Consider the following 25,374-nt stretch of genomic DNA (forward strand, 5'->3'; position numbering starts at 1 on the left):
TTTATTAATTCTTAATAAATAATTAATATTAATTATTAATAAACACCTTTGTTACAGTCAGGGACTCACCAAGCATATTTTTTTTAAAAAAAGGAGCAGTAAGTAGAGCTTGTAGAGTAGTAGATAAAGGCACAGCAGCACCAGTGTAACTTTTGTGACCCATGGCCTGAGCAGCACTAGTACCCATCCTGTTCGTTCTGAATTTTAAGTGAAATGGCTTGCTATGCCTTACGCACATCCCGCGAGACTTGCAGACAACTACAAAAAGGACCGAGATGCCGAAGCACCTGAAGGAGCCGGAAAGAGTCGAAGACAAACGCGCGGAAGAAGCCGTGAAGATTCGAAGATAGCAGTGACGGAATGAGCCGAGAAAACCCGAGAAGACCTGCAGACGAGCCGGACTCTTAAAGGCACCGCGGGACATTTTGATAAGTATCTGGGACAGCGGGACAGTAGGCAAAAACCAGGACTGTCCCGCGTAAAGCAGGAAAGTTGGGACCTATGACTTTTCCTTTAAGGACTGGAGCCCAAAACTGCACTGCATACTCAAGGTGAGGCCTTACCAGGGACCTATAAAGGGGCAAAATTATGTTTTTAACCATTGAGTCAATGCCCTTTTTTATACAAGACAGCACTTTATTTGCTTTAGTAGCCACAGAATGACACTGCCTGGAATTAGACAACTTGTTATCTACAAAAATCCCCAAAAATTGAGATCCTTCTCAATTAAGGACCCCCCAACTCACTACCATTTATTTCTACCAAAGTGCATAACTTTGCACTTGTCAACATTGAACCTCATTTTCCATTTTGCTGCCCAGTTTTGTCAAATCTCTCTGCAAAGCGGCAGCATCCTGCATGGAACTTATAGTTTTTCACAATTTTGTGTCATCAGCAAAAATAGAAACAGTACTGTCTATGCCCACCTCCAGGTCATTAATAAACAAGTTAAAAAGCAAAGGACCAAGGACTGACCCCTGCGGTACTCCACTAACCACACTGGCCCAATTAGAAAATGTTCCATTTACCCCCACTCTTTGTACTCTATCCTTCAGCCAGTTCTCTATCCAATTACAAATATTATGTTCTAGGCCAATATTCCTCAATTTGATCATTAACCTTCTGTGAGGTACTGTATCAAACGCTTTAGCAAAGTCCAAGTAGATGACATCAACTGCCATTCCAGCATCAAGGTTCCTACTCACCTCCTCATAAAAGGCAATTAAATTAGTCTGGAAATTTGATAGCTTCAGGAAAGGGGTTGGGTGGCTTTTATGCAAATAAAAAATATATAGGGGTACTGAAAATTGCCCTTAGTACAAGTTGATCCAGGGGCTTGTCTGATTGCCATCTTGAAGTCAGGAAGGAATTTTTACACTCTCTGACGCAAATGTGTGAGGCTTCAGAAGCTTTTTTTTTTTTTTTTTTGCATTTCTCTGAATCAACCAGCATTTAGGCAGGTTTTACATAAACACAGAAGGTTGAACTTGATGTACATGTGACATTTTTCAATCTAAGTTATTATGTCATGCTTAAAATAATGTAACAGGAGTCAGTTTTGTTAGGTTGGTTTATCAGCTGGTTTGCAACACTGTTTTAGAGCCAGGAGTTCAGTTATTGTAAAAAGCCAGGGAGATACTGCTTTCCATCAGACCTCTGCCATGTAGTTATAGGGCACCTATCACCCTTATATTGTTTCCTCCACCAGAGGTGCGGCCTAATAGAGCCCGCACTCCGGTTGGGGGAACCAATAGTTCCAGTGCTGGGCTACCCTCACAGGAGGAAGCTCCCGGTGCAGGCGTCCATTTTGGTTGGCTCGCATGTGCATAATAAGTAGGTTGCCCGGCTCACTTACTAAGCACATGCTGCTGATGTAGAAGTGGTGGAAGTAAATCACCCTCCTACATCAAACACATGCACATAGTGATCAACATGGCTGCCCGCACCAGGGGCTCCCTCCAAGTGCTGGTAGCCCAGAGCTGGCAAGAGCAGTTTTTTTTTTTTTTTAATAAAAACTATTGTTTTCCCTATTGTCCTGCACTTCTGGTGGGGGAAACAATATAGGGGTTTAAGCCACTAAACATCAAGTCTGAGAGTCTATCGCACTATTTAAAAACATAAAGTAAGAACACACAACACATAAAAACCTTAAAGAAGTAAGAAAAGGTTCAATCACTGGGAGATGCCAAATGAGATCCTGTGTGTGCAGTGACAGACATTGCCATTAAAGTGCATGGCAAAATGCATAGTGATGGGCGAAATGTTTCGCCAGGCATGGTTTCGCCACAGAAAAATTCGCCGCACATCCAAAAATTGTCGCCGGCGTAAAAAAAGAATAGCCGCGGGCGTTAAAAGAATAGCCGCGTGACGAAATAATAGCCGCGGGCGACAATTTTTTTTGCCGCGTGACGTTCTCGCCGTTTCGCAGATCTTTTGAAAGATTCGCGAATTTTTCGGCAAAGCGAAACGGAACAGATTCGCTCATCACTAAAAATGCATTAGAGGTTAAGGGGTGTTATGGATGTCTTGTCCTAGTTGTGCCTTGACAGATATTTAATTCCAGTATTACAGAGGGGCTTATTAGGCTTAAAAGTGACATACTGTGTAAAAAAACAAGTATGTACCAGTACATTATACACTTGTTAAATACAGAAGTAACGTACTTTAAAAAATGTTTGTTGAAAACAAACCAGTCATGTTCCACTTTCTGCTGCCTGCTTCCCCAGGACCTGCAGGAGAGCAAGCAGCACTCGGCACGCTGCACTGTACGATAGGAATCAGTCCGCAGTATGGCGTAAATATATCAGTATCAGTACATATATTAATTAGTAGTTTTAGCAAGAAGTTCACATCCAGAATGAGGGTTGAGAGTCCATATAGTTCATTGCAAGTAACCAGTTCTCCCAGATTGTTTTATACTTCCGGGGGCAACCTCTCGACTTATATCTTAATTGAAGGAACAATATCAGATCTATGGGGAGCTTCAATAAAGCTGCTACTTTTTAAAGATAATAATACATTTTAGCCCAAAGTGAAAACTGATACATATATTTATGATTGCCTCCAAGATTAGGGGAGTTTTGATTTATGCTATATGTCTCCTTTAAATACTACTGTACTGTACAGGGTAATGACTAAGCTGCATGAAATACATTTCAAATGGGTGTTTACATTGTGAAAGTGAATATTTATTCAAGTGGTTTTGCATACTTTCAAACCTCTTATGTAAAGACTACTCGTATAACAATGAATTGCATTCTACCATTTCGTTGCTAAGCCTGCAGATGAGATTTTCCTAAGACAAACGCACAGATAGTTACCAAAAGAGTTGCAAGTGCAGAGATGGAGCAAGATGAGTGGTAGAAAATGGGGCAAAAATGTCCCAAATGTAAGGAAACATATAAATCTCAGAACTCCAATTTGTATGTATATTAACCATGCCACCAACATCCTACTGGACCTTACTAAAATACTGAAACTGAACACTGAAATATCAGATACTACACATAATAAGAAATGTATACTTTAACCGAGCATATTTTCTGAGGGTGTAACCATTTTTAAACTTAAAAACCAGCTTTGGCTAGAATAAGGCATTTTGGCATGTTATCAGATCAAGAAAAAACTTCAGACTTTTTTCCTATCCCTATTTCACATGTTAAAGAGAGCTACAGAGTAACAAATGTTTTTTTACCTCAGGTTTTATTCGCCTGCCCACATCATTCGGGCTAATACTGGTGTACTCACCAGCAGAATGGAGCATTTGTATGGGAGACGCACCACCTTGCTTGCATGAAAAGGAAACAGCAAGAGCCCAGAAGCTCTATCCTCCTCTCGCCCTTTCTTTCTAGCACGTCACTAGGTACAGGTTGTTGCATATCTGGAATTCTTGCCTTAGGCACCTGTGATTTCCCAGCTGGCAGCCACTACACTGTGACTCCCTCCCACAGAGGGACAAAGTCCAAGTCAAACAGCACCACTGATAGATTATTTTTTTCCTTGCAACAAAGACATAGGGGCCTTATAAAAACAGTTCAGAAAGTGGTTTATTTCTAGAAACAAGGTCTAATTTGCATGCCCAGATACAACTCCTATTAGAAGTGCTGTGGTCATGTGATTGTGTTTTGACCATGTTACAGTAACAGCCTGAATCCCTTCATTCTTGACTGAAAATACATGTTAATTAAATGCTATATAGTTTTTTTATGCCGCCCTCCCACAGAGGCACAGAGTCCAGGTCCAACAGCGTCACTGATAAAAGACATTATTGTTTCTGTAATAAGGAAAAAGTTAAAACAATGTTGCCTTAAGAAACCAGTTTAGAGAGTGGTTTATTTTTAGAAACAAAGGTCTAATTTGAATGCCCTGACACAAATCCTACCAGAATATTTTGACTATTTTACAAAAATAGCCTTCATTCTTGTGTGAAAATTCCCGTTAAAATTACATGCAATATAGTTTTTAACCAACATCGTGCCAGATTCAAATCATTGCACTAAAGTTGTGATAACCAGTGTCGGACTGGAACCCCAGGGGCCCACCAGAAATCCTTAGACCATGGGCCCACACTCCAAAATATTTTTCCTCCTTTTCTGACTCAACATCTTTATTCTCCTATTATTTTTATTTACATGCTAGCATCTATCCTTCCATTTATTTCTCCTCTTTCTTCCCATTCAGAAATAGGGACTGACCATGAAACAGGCCAAATGGTAAGGAGCAGGAGGCCCCACTGACACCTGGGCCCACCGGGAGTTTTCCTGGTATCCTGGTGGGCCAGTCCGACACTGGTGATAACCCAGAAATGTCTTTACCTCTGAATATTCGTAGCTTTTCCAAATTCAATTACTTGCAATGTTCATTTACTAACAGGCTGGTGGCTGGCGAAAGCAACTTTATCAAATAAACTGGCAATGTTGTGAGGAGTCTCACTGAGCAGAGCCTAGTGGGGTCAGACATTCTGGGGGGAGGAGAACAGCAGCAGGATGAGTTTAGGGATCTAGGCTCTAAAGGTGGCCACACACGTGGCGATTTGCGATCATTCGTGCGACCATCGGTCACACGAAAGATCGTTAAATCCGCCACTAACCTTCAGGGCTGAAATGGCAGATAAGGAGGTAGAAACAATAGGACTTCTACATCCTTCTGCCGATTCAGCCCTGACGGCAGATTTTGCTCAGGCGCCTTCTATGGCGCCCCGATCAAAATCTTTTAACCTGGCCGATCGGCGAGCCTCCTGCAGCCTCCTGTGATATCGGTCGACTTGCCGACTCGCCATACACGCACCGAATATCGGACGAAACGGGGTTTTGTGTGATATTATCGGTGCGTGTATGGCCAGCTTAAGGAAAGTTCTTCCAATGTTATTTTTTTGAAAGTTTTGCAAGTGCCGCGTGCAAGCTTAGGGAGTAGAGATGTAGCGAACTGTTCGCCGGCGAACTAATTAGCGCGAACATCGGGTGTTCGCGTTCGCGAAAATTCGCGGACTTTTGCCAATGTTCGCCACTTTGGGTTCGCCGCGTTTTTTCGCCTTGGTTTTCCCGCCGCGTTTTTCCGCCGCGTTTTATCGCCTATGCATATACATAGGAATAGCTTGCGTTTTTTTTTTTTGGCGTTATTTTTTTGCGTTTTTTTTTTTTTTGCGTTATTTTTTTGCGTTTTTTTTTTTTGGCGCTTTTTTTTGGCGTTTTTTTTAAAAGTATTTTTCTGAGAAGTTTTTGCCCTTGATCCCCCTCCTGCATGCCACTGTCCAGGTCGTGGCACCCTTTAAACAACTTTAAAATCATTTTTCTGGCCAGAAATGGCTTTTCTAGGTTTTAAAGTTCGCCTTCCCATTGAAGTCTATGGGGTTCGCAAAGTTCGCGAATATTCGCGAGTTTTGGCGAAAGTCCGCGAACGGGTTCGCGAACATTTTTGCGCGGGTTCGCTACATCCCTATTAGGGAGACAGCGGGAGCTTAGGGAGCTTAATGGGTGGCTAAAGTCTTGGTGTAGGAAGGAAGGGTTTGGGTTCCTAGTAAGGATGCACCAAATCCACTATTTTTGGGTTTGGCTGAACCCGGAATGCTTCATAAAAGATTCGGCTGAATACCGAACCAAATCAAAATTGCAAATTAGGTTACTGAAGGGTTAAATTACTCAAAAATATTTTACTTCCATGTTCACATGATCAAAAGTCCCGTAATTTTAAGGATTCGGATTTGGTTTGGCTAGGCTCTTGGATTCAGCTGGATCCAAATCCTGGCAAAAAAAAGCCAAATCCTGAACTAAATCCTTGATTTGTTGCATCCCTAGTTCCTAGAGCAGTGGGCTGATTTTCACTTGGGGTACAATCTATACAGCTGTGACAGATTGCACCTCAGTGGAAGGGGGTCCGTTGTGCTAGGGGAAAGAATGGCTTAGAGGTTGGAGGAGTGTTTAAACTAGGCAAGGAGGTGGGGTAGGTGAGCTAGAGTTTTATGGGAAACCTAATGTAGACTGGGCAGTAGGATTAGTAAGGTGTCATGGGGGCGGAGTGAGGGGGGCATATAGTTTACTAGCTAAACAGATCCCTCTGTTACAAAGAAGACAAGCGATTAGTAATCTTAGATCTAAACTTCAGAGGGAGAAGTAGCAACCTCCACTGTACGCTGGCAAATACACAGAGCTTGTCTGGGAAATTAGGAGAGCTGGTGGGATGAAACATGGGACTGTGAATTTAAATGGTTACACCATTTTTAGGAGGGACAAAGGGTATAAAAAGGGTGGAGGGTTTGTCTTTATGTAAAGCCAGAAATAAAGTCATGCAATAAAGAAATTACCAGGGACAGAAACAGAAAATGCCTTTGGGTAGAGATTTCAACAGGGCTAGTACAAGAAAATGATCACTGGTGTATTCTATAAACCACCCCGTATTGATGAGGGGGATGAGGCCCAGCTACTATTGTAAAGGAGGAGGCTTCACAACTGGGTCAAGTTGTTATTAGGGGGGACTTATCCAGACATTGACTGGAGTAATGGGGTGCCCAAGTCAGAAAAAGCTAGTAGGTTTGTAAATATGCTAAATGCCAACTTTTTATTTCAGGCGGTTCAAGAGCCTTCTAGGAATGATTCTCTTTTGGACCTGGCAATAAATAATAATACTGAACTTATCTCTAACATTTGTGTGGGTGAGCATTTGGGGAACAGTGATCACAACATGGTCTCCTTTGAGCTTATGTTGCAGAGACAGCTACATTTTAAACATGCAGACTTTGCCTTCTTGCATCTCTGCAATATATCAACTGGGAAAGGCTTTTCACAGAGTTAAACACAGAAGGAAAAACCATTGAAAAACCATTATCGGTGATTTGAAATGGCAATTGTTTAAGGGGCTATTTGGATTTAATTTAACATTGTCCCTTTTACAAGTGAAATATCTTTCTTAGCTTTGAAGTTTAAGAGGTTTTTGGGTTTATTTGACTCTGGCTTTTGCACGACAATATGAAAAAGTCACGGATTTCATGTGACAAATCAAAAATGTTGCAGTTTTCATTTTTTATCCACAACTTTTTTTATTGTTCTTGCTTTTTTAATTAAATGACTGACATTTGTGGAAATGAGTTTAAGCGTGATTTCAAAAACTATAAAACCACAAAAATCAAAATGTTAATACATGGGCCTCTTTAGGTAAAGAAAGAGTTATGAAGAGATAAATGATGATGATGATGATGATGATGATGATGATGATGAAGTTTGATAGATAGATAAATAAATAGATAGAGAAACATTTATGTAGTACTATTCAAGTGTAATACACAATAAGTGAAAATGTGAAAAATGTGAATAAATTATATTCGAAAAGTGGAACAACATAAGATTAATTAAATAAAAAAATTAATGAATGCTCTTTGTTACAAAAGCCCGTTCGGGTACAGTTTTTGAAATTTCTAAGCTTTTTCTGCCCCTAACCCAGTGTAAGTTAGCAAACTTATGCAGGGTTTTCTTTATAATTAGAAAGAAACAGGGAGATGACCCAGCGTTGGCTAAACTATATGACAAAGTGTTACAAAATGGGGACACAATAATGGTACTTGAAACAGTTAATCTTTTTCCTCATTTTGAATTGCATAATGATTTGTTATACAGGGTGGACACGAATATACAAACAGGGGAGGCTTTGAAATGAATGATGGTTCCTGGGATTAATAAGGGCTATATGTGGCTCGTACAGTTCCCTGGGGTGGACATTTGGGCAGAGATAAAACCTTAGAGCACATTCTTCCAAAGTTTTCTGCCCAGGTATTTACATGGATGTTGTTGCAAAAGGTTATTATGTGTGTCCAGATTGCAGTTATCCAGCCAATTAAGTCCAAAAACCTGCCCTTTTAATGCCTGTAATAGATTCCCCCGTTGAGAAAGTTGGTATGGATCTTTATCTTGTAGATGTTAACTAGCCACTCCGTACCCAGAGGCATTATCTTTACAAACAGCTACTGCTAAACTTTTTGATTCGTTCTTAAGGATGGGGCTCTTTTAGAAAATGCTCACCAATCAAGGGACCAATTTCATGTCCAAACTCATGAAAGAGATAAACGTAGAGTCTATAAACACCTCAGTGTATCACCCACAAACTGATGGGTTGGTTGAATGGGGTGTGTTTAAAAATTTGCAGCAATCACGAAAAACTGGAAATCTTCGGAAGAGCAGCGTTGCCCTGGCTAAAACAGTTTCAGTATGTCATAGAGCTCAGAGATCAGTTAAACCTGCTGTGTCACTTTGTTACAGAGACTTTGAGAAAGGTACAGCCAAGTCAGGAACAACACTTTAATAGAAATGCTTATCTTTGCAGCCAGGTGATAAAGTGTTGTTACTCCTCCCTTCGTCAGAAAGCAAACTCGTAGCCTTTGATGTTTTGTGCAGAACAGGGGAACTAAATTAAAAGTTGCATGTCCAGGTAAACAGATTTATCATGTTAATCTCTTTAAATTGTTCATGTTAGGGCTCTGGTACACGGGGAGATTAGTCGCCCACGACAAATCTCCCTTGTTGCGGACAACTAATCTCCCTGATATGACATCCCACCGGTTAAAATGTAAATCGCCGGTGGGATGGCATACGCGCCGTGTATGCCATCCCAACTGAAATTGCCCAGATATCGATCAGCCAAGTTAAAAGATTCAGTCGGATCGGGGACCGCATCGGCTCGTTGATGCGGTCCCCGAACCGACTGCCCCATTACCACCAATATAATTTAATCGTTTGGCCCCAGGGCCAAACGATCGAATTAGCCTACACGCTCCCCGATATCGCCCACCCGTAGGTGGGGATATCGGGTGAAGATCCACTTGCTTGGCGATCTTGCCAAGCGAGCGAATCTTAACGTGTATGGGGACCTTTACACATAAACAATATTTGCTGACTGCTTATGGGGAATTCCGCAAGTTTAGAGACAATTTGATCTAAGACGGACATTGCAAACGGCGGTGGCAAATATATATTAATAATTGTTATGGGTCTGCGAGCTAGGAGACCATGGAGAATCATGAATCTACCATAGTAATCTGTATGTAGCTTAATTAGTTCAAATGGCACCCCTTTGCGTATTAGCACTGAGACTCCTCTGGAATAGGAGGAGTAGGTAGAGTGATAGTGCCATCCCACCCAAGGTTTTTTAAGTGCTAGAATTTTTTGCCCCGTAAGGTGGGTCTCCTGGAATAGGAGAATAGAGGGAGGGTATCTCTTTAGGTAGGTAAACATAAGGCTCCTTTTAAACTTTGAGTTAAGCCCTCTTATATTCCAAGAGGTCACTGAAATTTTAGCCATATTGTGTTGACTTTAGATTGGTGCCGCTGTGAGCGATGTCCGCCATTAGTTTGTGTTTGTGAGAGAGTATCTTATAGAGTTGTAAGACCTGAATAGTAGTAGTATAGACAAATAAAAAACATAACATCCCCAACCAAAATTCCCTATCCCACCCTACCCACCTTCCCAACTTAGGCGGGTCTAGTACCCAAAACTGTAGTATGCTTAAAGAAGCTTTAGTGAGCGTGTCCGCGCTCATCTGAACTTTATAGCAGGAACTTTAGAAAAAATAGGAATAACCAGTATATATCCAAAAGGGAGGGATAGCAAAAAGCTACCGCAGCATCAGAGTTCTGTAGTAGAACCAGACCGAGGGCAATGGGAGGAGCGTTTAAGGAATAAGGGCCACGGTGTAGGCTGTATGGGATTGTCTGGGTATTGATCGTTGCTGTAGGGGGGGTCTCCCTGTCCAAAGCAGTCATCCAAAGGAGAGAGTTACCTGGAGCTCCAGGGTCTTTGATGTATGTTTTAACAGGATCTTTGGAGCTGCAATCCCATCAGTCTGAGGCAGTAAGAGGCTCACAGAATGGAAAGGGGTGTCAGGGATAAGTGACCTTCAGAAATTGTCCGAGCTACTCAGCCATTGAGGATGTTCAAGAGTAACTGGTTGTCTACTCTTTAATCACGTGGTGGTGAACGCCTTGGATTCCTACGTGTTAGCCAGTCATCAGCCTCCGTTGGCGAGTTGAAGAACTGTACTCGGTCGCCATCTTGTACTCGGAGCCTCGCAGGGTATATCATTCCATATGGGATGCGCGCTTCCCGAAGACGCCTTTTGATTGCAGTGAACGTAGCTCTTTGTTTCTGTATTGTTGGCGAAAAATCTGGATACAAGGAGATTGTTGTTCCATTAAAGGTGATGGGGCCCTTAATCCTTGCAGCCTTTAGAGCAGCATCTCGGTCCCTGTAATTCAGCATGCGCAGCAGGAATGGTCTTGGAGGGGCTCCAGGAGGATGCGGCCTGGTAGGAACCCTATGGGCTCTTTCAACTACAAACATGGCGGAGAAGGTATCATTTCCGAGGGTTTGTTTTAGCCAGTTTTCAATGAAAGTCTCCGGATTTTGGCCTTCCACTTTCTCAGGTAGGCCCGCAATACGCACATTATTCCTACGGAGTCTGTTTTCAAGATCCTCCGTTTTGTCTAGTGCGTGTTGAAGTTGTTGTTTCATGGTTGTAATGTTATTTGGAAGAGGAGAGACTGTGTCCTCTAGTGTGGAGACTCTAGTTTCTATCTCCGTTGTACGTTCTCTGATGTTCTGCAGATCATGACGCAGGAGAGAGATGTCCACTTTGATCTCTTCCAATTGAGATGTGGTAGCGGTGCGACTTTCAATTATTGCTGAAAGGAGTTCACTTGGTGATGGTTCAGGTGTCTCCGCTGCCATTCCTGGCGACGGTGGAAGCGAGTTATTGGGCGAGATTGACTGGGAGCTCTGTGGTTCCGTACGAGCGAAGCGCTCCAATCGTGTGGCAGCTTCTGTTTTTTGCTTTTGGGAGTGCTTCCCCATTGTAGCGGTCGGTATTAGAGACAAAGTTCTGTTGTGTATATTGGTACTGCTGATGGGTCTGTTTGGCAGAGATATTAGAGGAGGAGCACTCTGTGCGCGGTGCTGTTATATCTTAAGGGTCAGTTAACCATCTCAGGTCTGGACCCCTATTCAGTAGATATCAGTTCCAATTGTCAGATTTATTATCAGATTTAAGGCCACATAGGTTAGTCTCTGTGGAAATAGGACTGTTCTGCTGTTAGCCTTATTTTATGGCCTGTGGCTTTAACAGCTCATAGTAGGCTGTCAGAGGCTTTGGTTGGGGCTTAGGGTGCAGCACGTTGCAGCCCTGTATCAGGGTTAATGGAATGGCGCCCCCGGGGTCAGGGCCTACTCACCCTGCTCTTATTTGCCGCCTCCTGCGGTTTTGAGATGGTCCGGGTGTAAAGTCCCGTGCTCCGCGCCGTTATGTCACGGTCGCGGGCAGGCCGCCAAAATTTAGGCCGCGGCTTCCGCGGCGCGCCTAGGCCGCAATCGGATCTCCGCCGCCGCGGCTCGTGGAAGCCTCCCGGATGCGGCGGGTAGGAGAGGGAAGGCAGAAGGACCCTGTCGCTGTAGCGGGGTAAGCGTTTTATGGGGATATCCCCTGTTTGTGGCAGTTAGCACGGCCAGACCCCGGGAGCGCCGAAAAATGCGCCCTGCTCCATACGTGGCTGGACACGCCCCCAATATTTGCTGACTGCTGACACATCTTATGTCACATAAAGTAGAAACAGACAGACCTATGGGTAAATGGTTTCACCCTTATCACCTCCCTCATGGTAGAAAAGGTCTTGTGAGGAAGAAGCTGGTAGAAATGCTTAAACTGGGGTTTATCAAGGAGTCAAACAGTGGCTGGTGTAGCCCAATATTCCTGGTCCCTAAACCATATGGACTAATAACGTTTGGTGTAGACTTGTGCAAGGCCAATGCAGTGTTACTGGATTCCTTGGGTGAGGCAGCCTATATATCTACCTGGCTTAACAAAGGGCTATTATCTGAAAAGTTTAAACCCAAAACTGCCTTTTCTAGTCCCCTTGGTTTATACCAATTTATCATGAACTACATGGAGCCCCCTTCCAGAGACTTAATGATAAGGTGTTGTGCCCTCATTCAAGTTATGCAGCTGCCTATCTTGATGCTGTTGTAGTTTACAATCATCCGACAGGGTCATCTGGACCAGTTTAAGGCCATTTTGTACTCCTTAAAGGAGAACTAAACCCTAAAAATAAGTATGGCTAGATATGCCATATTTTATATACTAAACATATTAAATCAGCCTAAAGGTTCAGCATCTCTATAGTAGAAATGACCCAGTACTTCAAAATTGTCATAGAGGGTCACCATACAGGAATCTGTTAGTAGTGTCTGCGACATTCACATAAGGGCCTGGATTTGTGGCGAGGCCACAAAGGGCCGGGCCTAGGGTGGCACAAATTTATGGCGACATGGTGCCCAAGCTGCACTGAAACTTTGTTCACATACGAAGCAATGGGGACAGGATGAGCAGAAAACTTCAGCGCGTTCTGTCCCCAATGCTCCGTATCTGAGCTAAATGGGCGCGCAAGCACTGCCAAGCACTAATAATCTGTATAAATTACTAATTAGCCTTATTATACATGTGATCAGCCTTATTATTATGTGACTCAGCTTTATTATTATGTGATGTTTATATTCTATATATCCCTTATATTGTGGGTCGGTCCCTAAGCAAGTGACAGCAGCACAGAGCATGTGCAGTGAGTGTGCAGAGAAAAAGATAGAGAGCCACTGGGGCATCATTGGAGGCACAGATCTTCCCTGCTAAAGGGCTGGGGTTGCTCTGGGCTGGTACACAAGTCTGAAACATAATGTGCAACCTTTCTAGCCTACTTCTTTAGTTAAGCCTTAGTTTTACTTTAAGACAAGTATGTGTTAGGTAAAAAGTACTTAGGATATATGAAGTAGGTAAGGGGCAAGTGAGAACTGATAGCAGATAGCAGTGTTCAGACAGACCCCAGTCCTCAAAATGAAAACTGAAGTATGGTCCTTTTCAGGATTCGCTGGTTACTACCACAATTTCATTCCCCTATATGCTACAATAACTTCTACACTTACAGACTTGACAAAGAAAAGTGCCCTTACAGAGGTATTATGGTCACAAGGGTGTCAAAGGGCAGAGATTAAGAAATCCAAGTCCGGCTTGGGACTCCTCCAGTTACATAGGAGTAGGAGAAACAATAGGTTACCTGAAAGCAGATCTAATGTGTAGCGCTGGCTCCTTCTGAAAGCTCAGACTCAGGCACAATGCACTGAGATAGCGCCTACACACCAATATTACTAAAAAAATATATTTGTTGGTTCAGGAATAAAATGTACACCATAAAAATCATGACATTATCCCTTTAAATAATACCTGACGTAAAGCACTTTTATTAAGTATGGGTGCTTTTATAACCTGTCCAATGGAAAGAAACATTAAACAAGTGTAACAAAAAGATAAACAAATAAGTACATACCCAAACTGTCCTGCTAATGGTCTAGGACAGTCCTTTCCAACTCTCTCTGTGTAGTGTTCTGATTATTCGCTATGCTACATGGTCAGGGAGCAGGTTATTAAATAAAAATGATGCCATCCAAAGAGGACAATGAAGTTCTTGAATAGTCCATGGGCCATAACAATCTCTTATGGGGCCATTGTCCAGTCCTTTGGTCTCCAGTTTGAAAGCCCTGGTTTAGGAGACCTTAACTTATACAAGCACCTAAACAGTGAGTATTTTCCTCTTACATGAATAATGCTTTGGTAAGAGAGAGGGAGGGAGGCTTGAAGTGAACAGGCCGGTTCTGTAGGTTATAGATCCTGCCTTGACACATTGCTCTTGCCTGTACAGAGTCTGAACTCCCTATTTAGTACAGAAATGTTCTATGATATGAAGTAACATTGGAAATATATTAAAAGATTTTGTCCCTTTGTGCTTCAGGATCTGAGCTTTTATGGAGATGTGGTCTAAATTTGTTAGCTCTGAGTTCATGCAGATGGTTCAAGTAATGCAAAGTAATTATTATATATCATATCTTATATTGATAATAATGTATGTTTATATAACAACACAGACACTTTGACCATGGTGGGTGATCATACTCATTGATTAATTTTATTACTTAGCAGAAAACTTTTTCCTCTTTGTAAAATACAACAAAGGGTGAAGGTTACCAGGATGTTTGCCCCTTTCCTGCAGCTGAAAATGGAAGAACAAAGTAGCATTATATTCTTACTTTTAGGATCATGTTCAGGAAAACACAGGTAAGTGCTGTAACAATTCACATGTTGCTTTAATAAAGAGGGTTGGCCTCATAACATCTTAATTTGTAACGTTGTGCAATACTTTCCTGAATCTCAGATGGTAAAAAGAGGAAACACCCATAGTGTATTTTGGGCAACTGAGGCAAACAGGAAAAGGTATCTTGATTCATTCAGTGTGACTCATGGATAAACCTGCATCCAAACAGCTGCTGCTATTATTATTATTATTTATAAGGCTCCAGTCATAAGGTACTTCATTACCTTTTACATTCGGCCACCAGTAAAGTAGAAATTCAGCTTTAGGCTGAAAAACATTAGTGGAGACAATCCTTATACAGGTATGGGATCCCTTTTCTGGAAACCCGTTACAGAATTACAGAAAGCCCATCTCCCATAGACTCCATTATAAGCAAATAATTCTAATTTTTAAAAATGATTTCCTTTTTCTCTGTAATTATAAAACAGTATCATTTTAAATGATTTTTAGCAGACTTCAGTTATGGAGATCCAAATTACAGAAAGATCCCTTATCTGGAAACCCCCAGGTCCCGCGCATTCTGGATAACAGGTCCCATACCTGTACTGTGGTATCAGGCAGTATCTGTTTTCTGTACCGGTATGCCAGTGGAGATACACTATCTGACCTTAGCCTAAAGGTGCCCAAAGATCCACTCGCTTGGCGATATCGGGAGAATCCAGGCTAATTCGATCGAATTATAACGACGGGTATAGGCAAAGTCGGTCCGGGGACCGCATCAACGAGCCCATGCAGTCCCCTATCCAACTAGATTTTTTAACTTGCCCGATCGATATCTGGCTGATTTCAGGCCAGATATCGGTCGGGCAGGCCCGTCGGTAGTGCCCATACATGGGCGATAAGCTGCCTAATCTGTCTAAGGGACCCATATCGGCAGCTACAATAGGCCCGTGTAAGGGGACCTTTAGGCACGAGACTGGGCATAGCATCCTACATGGCTGGCATCCTACTGCCTCATGTCTGAGTGATATTTTCCAGATCCACCTGCTGTACCTCTGAACTGTAAGAAAAAAAAAATGGTTGTTGGGGATTAGCCTTTTACCTAGCCCCCAAATTAATCAGGACCAAGGTATCCCAACTGCAATTTATAGGAATACTGTCATGGCAAAACATGATTTTTCCAAAACACATCAGTTAATAGAGCTTCCCCAGCAGAATCCTGCATTGAAGAGTTTTTCAAAAATGCAAAATTTTTATTTAATTTTGAAATTTCACATGGGGCTAGCCATATTCTTCATTTCCCAGGGTGCCACAGCCATGTGACCTGTGCTCTGATAAACTTTGGTTACACTTTATTGCTGAGTTGCAAGTTGGAGTGATATCAGGGAAATGGAGAGCTGCTGAACAAAAAACTGAAAAACCATTATAAATAAAAGAGGACCAATTACAAAGTCTCTCATAATATCAATGTCTACATCATATTAAACGTTAATTCAAAGGCGAACTACCCCTTTAAGCTAACTGATCCCAAACACAGATGGATGGAGAACCCCTCACATAAGTGCACGTATGGATACTTTTACATCCTAAGCATTTTAGGGTAAAAAAAGCCCTCCCACCCACACTTTTGCGCATTATCCCTGGGAGTCAGTGGGAACCACAAGAGGTAGTTGGGAGGTTAATTTTTTACACCAGCAGCAAATCCACTAAGTGTCACATTAGCTTTAGGTCAGTCTGGTATGGCCCATCTTTAGCCTCCCCAAACAAAAAATTCACTCTCCACCAATGTCACCGCTGCTATTACTACTACAAGGCAAAGTAATACGAGCCGGGCACAAACTATTTAAATTAAATTTACGCACTACCCACAAACCCCACTTTGGCAAAACCTAGAATTTCCCAGACTTGTGCCACACAACAAATATGGTATACCCTGAACCTCACTATGATCGGGGATGTATGGGTCAATATGTTGTACCCCTACAACAACTATGCAACGAAAGGCAGCTCCCACGTACACAGTGGCTAACGTACCACAGAATGACCACAGCTCTTACTACCCAATCCGCCAACTCCAGCTGGAAAGACCAGACACCTCCCAAAGCCCAAGAAAGGAAAAAAGCTATGGGCGATACGGCTACACTAGAGAGAACCATTCTGGATAAGAAAGACAAAATGTTAACCTTTATACAAATCTAGCACCACTGGACAGACTGTCTTGGTACCCCGGTCCTGTTTCCCCCAGGAGACCCACCATCACCGGCAGTAGCCCCTTAGCAAAAAATGGACACATGGCCAATGCTGCATCTGAAAGGGCCCACGCTTACTCTCATGTACCCAGTAACACAGGTACCCATGAACTATAACCATATAACCAATATCTACCATTTGCCAATGCACAAGTGTACCTGTTTTTCTTTGTTTCATAAAAATATTTTTTTTTTAAAAATTGTAACGATTGTAAAAATTGTGTTACTCTTCATTGACCATTTCAGTCAGGGAAGCAATGTAATATTGAATTTTACTGTGTAAAAACAGACTTTTTATGGTCTTTGGAGCTGCCCTCTATTACAAGCATGGGACCTGTTATCCAGAAGGCTCAGGACCTGGATTTTTCTTCCGTAATTATCTCCAAACTTTAAGTCTAATAAGAATTAATTTAAACATTAAATAAACTCAAAAGGATTGTTTTACGTCCAATAAGGAATAATTGTTTGTTGGGATACAGTACCGGTATGGGACCTGTTATTCAGAATGCTCGGGACCCAGGGTTTTCCGGATAAGGGATCTTTCTGTAATTTGGATCTCCATAACTTAGGTCTGCTAAAAATCATTTAAATATTGAATAAACCCAATAGGATTGTTTTGCATCCAATAAGGATTAATTATATCTTAGTTGGGATCAAGTACAGGTACTGTTTTATTATTACAGAGAAAAGGGAATCATTTAACCATTAAATAAACCCAATAGGGCTGTTCTGCCCCCAATAAGGGGTAATTATATCTTAGTTGGGATCAAGTACAGGTACTGTTTTATTATTACAGAGAAAAAGGTAATCAGTTTTAAAAATGAGAATTATTTGCTTATAATGGAGACAGCCTTTCTGTACTTCGGAACTTTCTGGATAACGGGTTTCCAGATGACGGATCCCATACCTGTACCAGAAAGGGTTATTCACCTTAAAAATTAATTTTTAGTATGGTGTTTACAATAGTATTCAAAGACAACTCTGCATTTTGTCTTTGTTTTTGTAGCTTTTGACTTCATTTTCTTTGGTTTCCAGCTTTTAGGCTTTGAATTTAAACTATTATCTGATTGCTAGAACTTATAGAAGGGTAAGGTAGAAAACATAAGAATAAAAACAATAAAATTAAAATTTAGACTACTTAGTTCATGGGGTTAGTGAACAGGAATATGTATCTTTTTCAGATTCTCATTCCATAAGGACCTCCATTGTGCCACCCCGACACAATTCCGACAACAACCAAAGTGAGCAAATACTGTGTATTGTGTTGGGTTGGAAACCCCCAAACTGTTCTTCCACTTCAGCTTATTCTTTCGCTTTTTCTTATTCTAGTTTTCTAAACGCTACTCCTCCTACAGTTTTAGGGGTACAGCACCCAAGCTCCCCACACTTCTTTGCCCTATAGCGGAGCTGTCTGCTTGTGCTTTTATAAGGGATCCTGCCCCCCATCTTTTTGTGGCGCCGCTCAGAACCCCCCAATTTTCCCATTGACTTTGACAGGGAAGATTTTCAAACTGCTGCCACACTTACAACCTTGAAGCTACACCCCCCAGACTTGAATAACATAATAATGGGGTCAGCTGAATGAAACAGCAACATTTGTTGGATGACCCAAAGTGGGAGGGGCCAATCCAATTTCACCTATTAACTTTTATGGGGAAATGGAAACTGCTGCCAATCTTACAGCTTTGAGGCGACACTCCCCAAACTTGAATCACACAGTCATGGGCTCAGCCTGAATGAAAATATGATGATTATTGGATGCCCAAAAGTGGGCGGAGCTGTGAACAGCCAATGAAATTTTACCTATTGACTTGGTGGAAATCCAACCTGCTGCCATTCTCACAGTAATAACATCGGGGTCCCCAAACTTTGCAGGGTTAGGCACCAGTTAACTGCGGTTCAAGGTTAAAAAAAGGGCACTGAGCCACCAACAGCCAATCAGATTTCACCTATTGAATTTTATTGGTTTGATGCCAGGGTTCCCAAACTTTGCAACGTCACTCACTGGTAGACTACGTATTCAAGTTTGTTTTTTTTTAAAGTGGGCAGGGCCACCAACAGCCAATCAGATTTTACCTATTGCCTTTCAATGGGGAAATCCAACCTGCTGCCTTCCTCCCCAAACTTTGCACAGTCAGTCACTGTGGCTCAATCACTGTGTGGGTGATTATGTACTCAAGTTTAGAAAAAGTGGGTGGTGCCACCAAAAGCCAAATTACATTTTACCTATTTACTTTCAATGGTGAAGTGTAAAATGCTGTCAGTCCCACAATTTTTATACCTAAGTCCCCAAACTTTGAAAAGTTGGTCACTGGGGGACTGCAGTCAGATTTCATCCATTGAATTTTATTGGTTTAAATTTAAAATGCTGCCATCCTCCCTCTATTTATGCCAGGGTGCCCACTGTTTGTCACTGGGTGACTTCAACTCATGGTTAGAAAAAGTGACTTTTATGGGTGTCTTCCCTTTCTAGTTAACATGTTACTCTCTGTGCTGCTCTACTCTATAATTCTGACACCCAGTGACGCTTTCTCCCCACTTACAAATCTCACAGGTCTGTAGCGCTGCATGTAATGGCCAACATCACCACTGAAAGCACTTGCAGATACATTTATCATCTCTGTGTGCTTTCTGTGCCTTTTACACACATCTTACACAGCTATGACATTAATGGATCCCCATATTTCCCTGTATAACTAACTCCCCATCTTCCCCTGTTAAAGTACCTTTAATGTTTGCCTAATTAATCTACCTCTCTATCCCCCTTTTTAACCAACCTCCCCATATTTCATTGTTATTCTAACCTTTCCTATTCCTTACCAAGCACAACCTGTCCCCCAGACTTTATAAAGCATAGTCTGTTCCCCGCAAACTTTATCAAGTATAGCCTGATTCCTCCAGGTATTATCATCTGTGGGGGGAGAGGGGTGGGCATAGCTAGTGGTCTGAGACTGGCTAATTTCCAATCTATGGCTAGTCACAAGCCACCAGTGGTTTCCCTCTAATGACATGACCATCCCACGCTAAACTACTACCCCACCATCCCCTGTTATGTTTCTCCCCACTTTCCCCTATTAACCTACCTTCCCTTCTTCCCCTTAATGTACCTAAACCCCATCATCTCCTGTTAACCTACCTACCAATATTCCCCTGTTAGATTTCTCCCCAGCTTCCCCTGTTAAACTACCTTCCCATCATTCCTGTTAACAACTTCTCCATCTTCCCCTCTTACTTACCTCTTCATCTTTCCCTGTTAACCAGCCTCTCAGTCTTCCCCTGTTATGTTCCTGCCCATCTTACCCTATTAACCTTCCTGCCCAACTTCCCTTGTCAACTTATATCCCCATCTTGCCCTTTTAACCTATCTCTCCTTCTTCCCCTGTTATGTTCCTGCCCATCTTATCCCTATTAACCTTCATGCCCATATTCCCCTGCATCCTACCTAACCATTTTTGCCCGTTAACTAACTTCCAATCTTCCCCTGTTACCTACCTCCCCAGCCCCCCTTTTTACCAACCTCCCCATGTTCCTTTTGTCAACCTATCGTCTCTCATTCCTTGCCAAGCAGAACCTGTTTCCTCCAGGCTTTATCATCATCTGTGATGGTTTTGGAGGGGGGTGGGGGCAAAAATAGTGGCCACACCTAGTGTCTGGCTAATCTCCAGTCTATGGGCAGTCACAAGCCACCAGTGGTTCCCTTCTAATGCATAACCTCTTCTAACCTCCCCATCTTCCTGGTAACCTACCACCCCATCTTTCCTTGTTAACCTACCTCCCCATAATCCCATTAAAGTGCCTCCCCATATTGCCCCATTAACCTACCTCCTCATCTTTCCATTAACTTTTTACCCATCTTCCCATTTTACCTACTTCCCCATCTTTCCTGTGAACAAACCTCTTCATCTTCCCCTGTTACTTAACTCACCATCTTTTCCTGCTAACCAACTTCTCAATATTCTTCTGTTAAACTATCACCCATCTTTCCTGTTAAACAACCTCTAGATCCTACCCTTGTTTTGCTACCTTACCAACCCCTCTTCTTATTTGAACATACCGCCCCATCTTCCCCTTTAAATGTAAATTCCATCCTTCACTGTTAACCTTACTACCCTAATTATCCTGTTATATATCACCCCATATTTGCCAATTAACCTTCCTGCTCATTTTTCCCTGTTACCTTCCTCTCCATCTTTTAATTAAAGAACCTCCCTATATTCCTGTTACCCTACTTCCCCATCTTCCCTTTTAACCAAACTGTCTTCCCCTGTTACCTTCCTCCCCTATGTTCCCCTGTTAAAGTACCTTCCAGTCTTCTTTTGTTAACCTACCTCTTCATCTTTCCCGGTTGAAGTACCTTCCTGGCTTGTTAAACTATTATTTACATTTACCTTATTACCGTATCTCCCCGTGCCCCTTTGTTAACCAAATTCCCCATTTTCCCATGTGAATTTACCATTCCCTATTCCTTGCCAAGCACTGTCATTTCCCCCAGGCTATATACAGCACAGTCTGTTCCCCCCAGGCTATATACAGCACAGTCTGTTCCCCCCAGGCTATATACAGCACAGTCTGTTCCCCCCAGGCTATATACAGCACAGTCTGTTCCCCCCAGGCTATATACAGCACAGTCTGTTCCCCCCAGGCTATATACAGCACAGACTGTTCCCCCCAGGCTATATACAGCACAGTCTGTTCCCCCCAGGCTATATACAGCACAGTCTGTTCCCCCCAGGCTATATACAGCACAGTCTGTTCCCCCCAGGCTATATACAGCACAGTCTGTCCCCCCCAGGCTATATACAGCACAGTCTGTTCCCCCCAGGCTATATACAGCACAGTCTGTTCCCCCCAGGCTATATACAGCACAGTCTGTCCCCCCCAGGCTATATACAGCACAGTCTGTTCCCCCCAGGCTATATACAGCACAGTCTGTTCCCCCCAGGCTATATACAGCACAGTCTGTTCCCCCCAGGCTATATACAGCGCAGTCTGTTCCCCCCAGGCTATATACAGCACAGTCTGTTCCCCCCAGGCTATATACAGCGCAGTCTGTTCCCCCCAGGCTATATACAGCGCAGTCTGTTCCCCCCAGGCTATATACAGCACAGTCTGTTCCCCCCCAGGCTATATACAGCACAGTCTGTTCCCCCCCAGGCTGTATACAGCACAGTCTGTTCCCCCCAGGCTATATACAGCGCAGTCTGTTCCCCCCAGGCTATATACAGCGCAGTCTGTTCCCCCCCAGGCTATATACAGCACAGTCTGTTCCCCCCAGGCTATATACAGCACAGTCTGTTCCCCCCAGTTATATACAGCACAGTCTGTTCCCCCCAGGCTATATACAGCACAGTCTGTTCCCCCCCAGGCTATATACAGCACAGTCTGTTCCCCCCAGGCTATATACAGCACAGTCTGTCCCCCCCAGGCTATATACAGCACAGTCTGTTCCCCCCAGGCTATATACAGCGCAGTCTGTTCCCCCCAGGCTATATACAGCGCAGTCTGTTCCCCCCAGGCTATATACAGCACAGTCTGTTCCCCCCCAGGCTATATACAGCACAGTCTGTTCCCCCCAGGCTATATACAGCACAGTCTGTCCCCCCCAGGCTATATACAGCACAGTCTGTTCCCCCCAGGCTATATACAGCGCAGTCTGTTCCCCCCAGGCTATATACAGCACAGTCTGTTCCCCCCAGGCTATATACAGCGCAGTCTGTTCCCCCCAGGCTATATACAGCACAGTCTGTTCCCCCCAGGCTATATACAGCACAGTCTGTTCCCCCCCAGGCTATACACAGCACAGCCTGTTCCCCCCAGGCTATATACAGCGCAGTCTGTTCCCCCCCAGGCTATATACAGCGCAGTCTGTTCCCCCCAGGCTATATACAGCGCACTCTGTTCCCCCCAGGCTATATACAGCACAGTCTGTTCCCCCCAGGCTATATACAGCACAGACTGTTCCCCCCAGGCTATATACAGCACAGTCTGTTCCCCCCAGGCTATATACAGCACAGTCTGTTCCCCCCAGGCTATATACAGCACAGTCTGTTCCCCCCCAGGCTATATACAGCACAGTCTGTTCCCCCCAGGCTATATACAGCAAAGACTGTTCCACCAGACTTTATTAAGCGTATCATTTTTTCTCCAAACTTCAATATCATCTGTGATGCCATCAGGGGGGGTCGGCATAACTAGCGGCCACCAGCGGTTCTCCTCTAATGACATCACAAACTACATCCAAAAGGAGCTGAATTGTTTTCTTAACAATGTTGTGTGGCTGATCTGATGAGATTCTTACTTTAACAAAGCTCCTAACTATATTAATATATATATAAGTGTTCATTGCCCCGTACACCACTGAGCCTCCACCTAGCTGATATATTGTAAATGCCACGGAGCACATTGTAAATCAGTTAATGCTTTTACCCTGAATATTTTATACAAATTTCAAAATAAAACTGTAAAAATGCACTAATGCTCAGCTCATTCCTAGCATTGTTTGCCAAGTACTGCCCGCTGCCTCCAGATTTTACTTCTTCCTGATATGTAATTTCTTAAAGGGGTGGTTCACCTTTTAAGTTAACTGTGCAGACAGGTGTCACCACAAGCTCACAACACTGACAAATACAACTCATTGCTTATTGGATGCATTCTCACACACCCTCTTCCATGCTTCCCCTGCCAAATGAAACCTTTAATTCAAGTCCCCCATTACCCAGAATAAAGACACATACAGCGACTTTGTGGTTAATCTGTTAAGTCACAGCTTTATTGATAATAAAAATTTGGCTTTTTGATTCTGAGGAAGGCAAAAACCCTATGAGAAGCTTAGGGCCAATCTGCTTCACTAGAGGGAAAAATTCCTTCCTGACTCCTTAACGGCAATCGGATTTGCTCCCAGAATCAATGCGCCATATTTCATTAGGCAAGCAGGATGAGGAAGAAGACAGAAATATGGCAGCATACACATAAGCGCAGTTAAGCCGCATGGTGAAGGTTGCATTCGTCTTCATTCCATTGGACCCCAGGCAGCCTGCAGACCCCGGCTTCTGCAGTCTGAGGGATGGAGTAAAAAAGAATGCAAGGTCTACACGAGTGAATTAAGAGTGCTCCTGTATATGGACCATGCCTTAGATAAAGGGGAGGCACCGCTGGTGGAATTGCGGTGGAAGAAAGGAAAACAGAAGGGATTGGGCAGCATACACACAATCACATTTAAGCTGCTACTAGGTGATTGCTGCATTCCTCTCCATTACATTGGATCCCAGGTAGCCTGCAGACCCCAGCTTCTGCAGTCACCCAGGTTGAGTAAAAAGGAATGCAGGGTACACAGATTGTCTTAAATTCTTGCTTGTGTGTATTAAACCATATTTCTGTCTTAGTGATGAGTGACAGACGAATGTGCAAATGTACAGAACTGAAATATAGACCAACGCACTGAACTGAACAGATGGAAAATGAGGTAGAAACGTAGGAGGGAAACACACTTCTACACAAATAAAGTTGATGACAACTTCCATGTTCCTATGTGGCCATGATGTGCTCCACTCCTGTTCGCAGTGCGCTGCTCTGTGTCCTGAGGTTGGTATCGGCCACTTCCCTGTTCTGTCACCACTGCAGGGATATTCAGTTGTCTCCCCTGCTGATCTGCTCCCCAGTATGGTACTGCTTGCCCCTTCTGTCAGCTGTGACTCTGATGTGTGTGTCTATGTTGTATACGTCCATAGTCTTGAGTAACTAAATGTGTGATTATGTGACTATGCTGGCATGTGTGTGCAAAGAAGACTGTCCTGGTGCGTCTGTAAGTCCAATGTATGTCCATTGTGTGTGTGTATGTGTGTGTAGGTGTGTGTGTATGTGTGTGTGTGTGTGTGTGTGTGTGTGTAGGTGTGTGTGTGTGTGTGTGTAGGTGTGTGTGTAGGTGTGTGTGTGTGTGTGTAGGTGTGTGTGTAGGTGTGTGTGTGTGTAGGTGTGTGTGTGTAGGTGTGTGTGTGTGTGTAGGTGTGTGTGTAGGTGTGTGTGTGTAGGTGTGTGTGTGTAGGTGTGTGTGTGTGTGTGTAGGTGTGTGTGTGTGTGTGTAGGTGTGTGTGTAGTTGTGTGTGTGTGTAGTTGTGTGTGTGTGTGTGTGTGTGTGTGTGTAGGTGTGTGTGTGTAGGTGTGTATGTGTAGGTGTGTACAGATATGTCAGTAAGGGTTTGTCAGCAAAATACTTACCATCTCTACTTCAGTCTCCTTTACCTGTTTCTGGATGCAGCTGCAGATTTTCTGCCACCTTTAGGTTTCTTGCAGGGAGAGCCTGCTCCTGTCTCCTTCTTAGGGCTTCTCGATGATGTCCCTGTGTGCTGCACGGCTGACTCTGTAACTTCAGTGCTTCCGCTGTGAATGGTGGGAGATGTAGAATGCTCCTGAAGCGTCTCTGGAAAGACTCCTGGCATAAGTTGATGCAAAAAGTTCTTGTTGGCAAAGACCAGGAGTAATGTCTTTTCCAAGCATTCCTGCATGAGGTGGGCAGGATAG

At 43.3% G+C, this 25,374-nt stretch overlaps 1 protein-coding gene across 3 annotated transcripts in view; it reads right to left on the reverse strand.

The window, feature by feature from the left end:
- Positions 1-14,107, reverse strand: part of card14 (caspase recruitment domain family member 14) — a 49,413-nt gene extending 35,306 nt beyond the window's left edge. Inside the window, exon 1 of one of the 3 annotated variants that reach the window (XM_002937309.5) lies at positions 13,847-14,107. The gene's annotated coding sequence lies outside the window, so the exon portion shown is untranslated. Of the gene's footprint in view, positions 1-3,694; positions 3,863-13,846 lie in introns of those variants that run through there. The other 2 variants (XM_012952923.3, XM_012952924.3) reach the window with 2 other exon arrangements.
- Positions 14,108-25,374: the final 11,267 nt, after the last annotated feature.

The sequence above is a fragment of the Xenopus tropicalis genome, chromosome 10, assembly GCF_000004195.4.
Source record: "Xenopus tropicalis strain Nigerian chromosome 10, UCB_Xtro_10.0, whole genome shotgun sequence".
NCBI lineage: Eukaryota > Metazoa > Chordata > Amphibia > Anura > Pipidae > Xenopus > Xenopus tropicalis.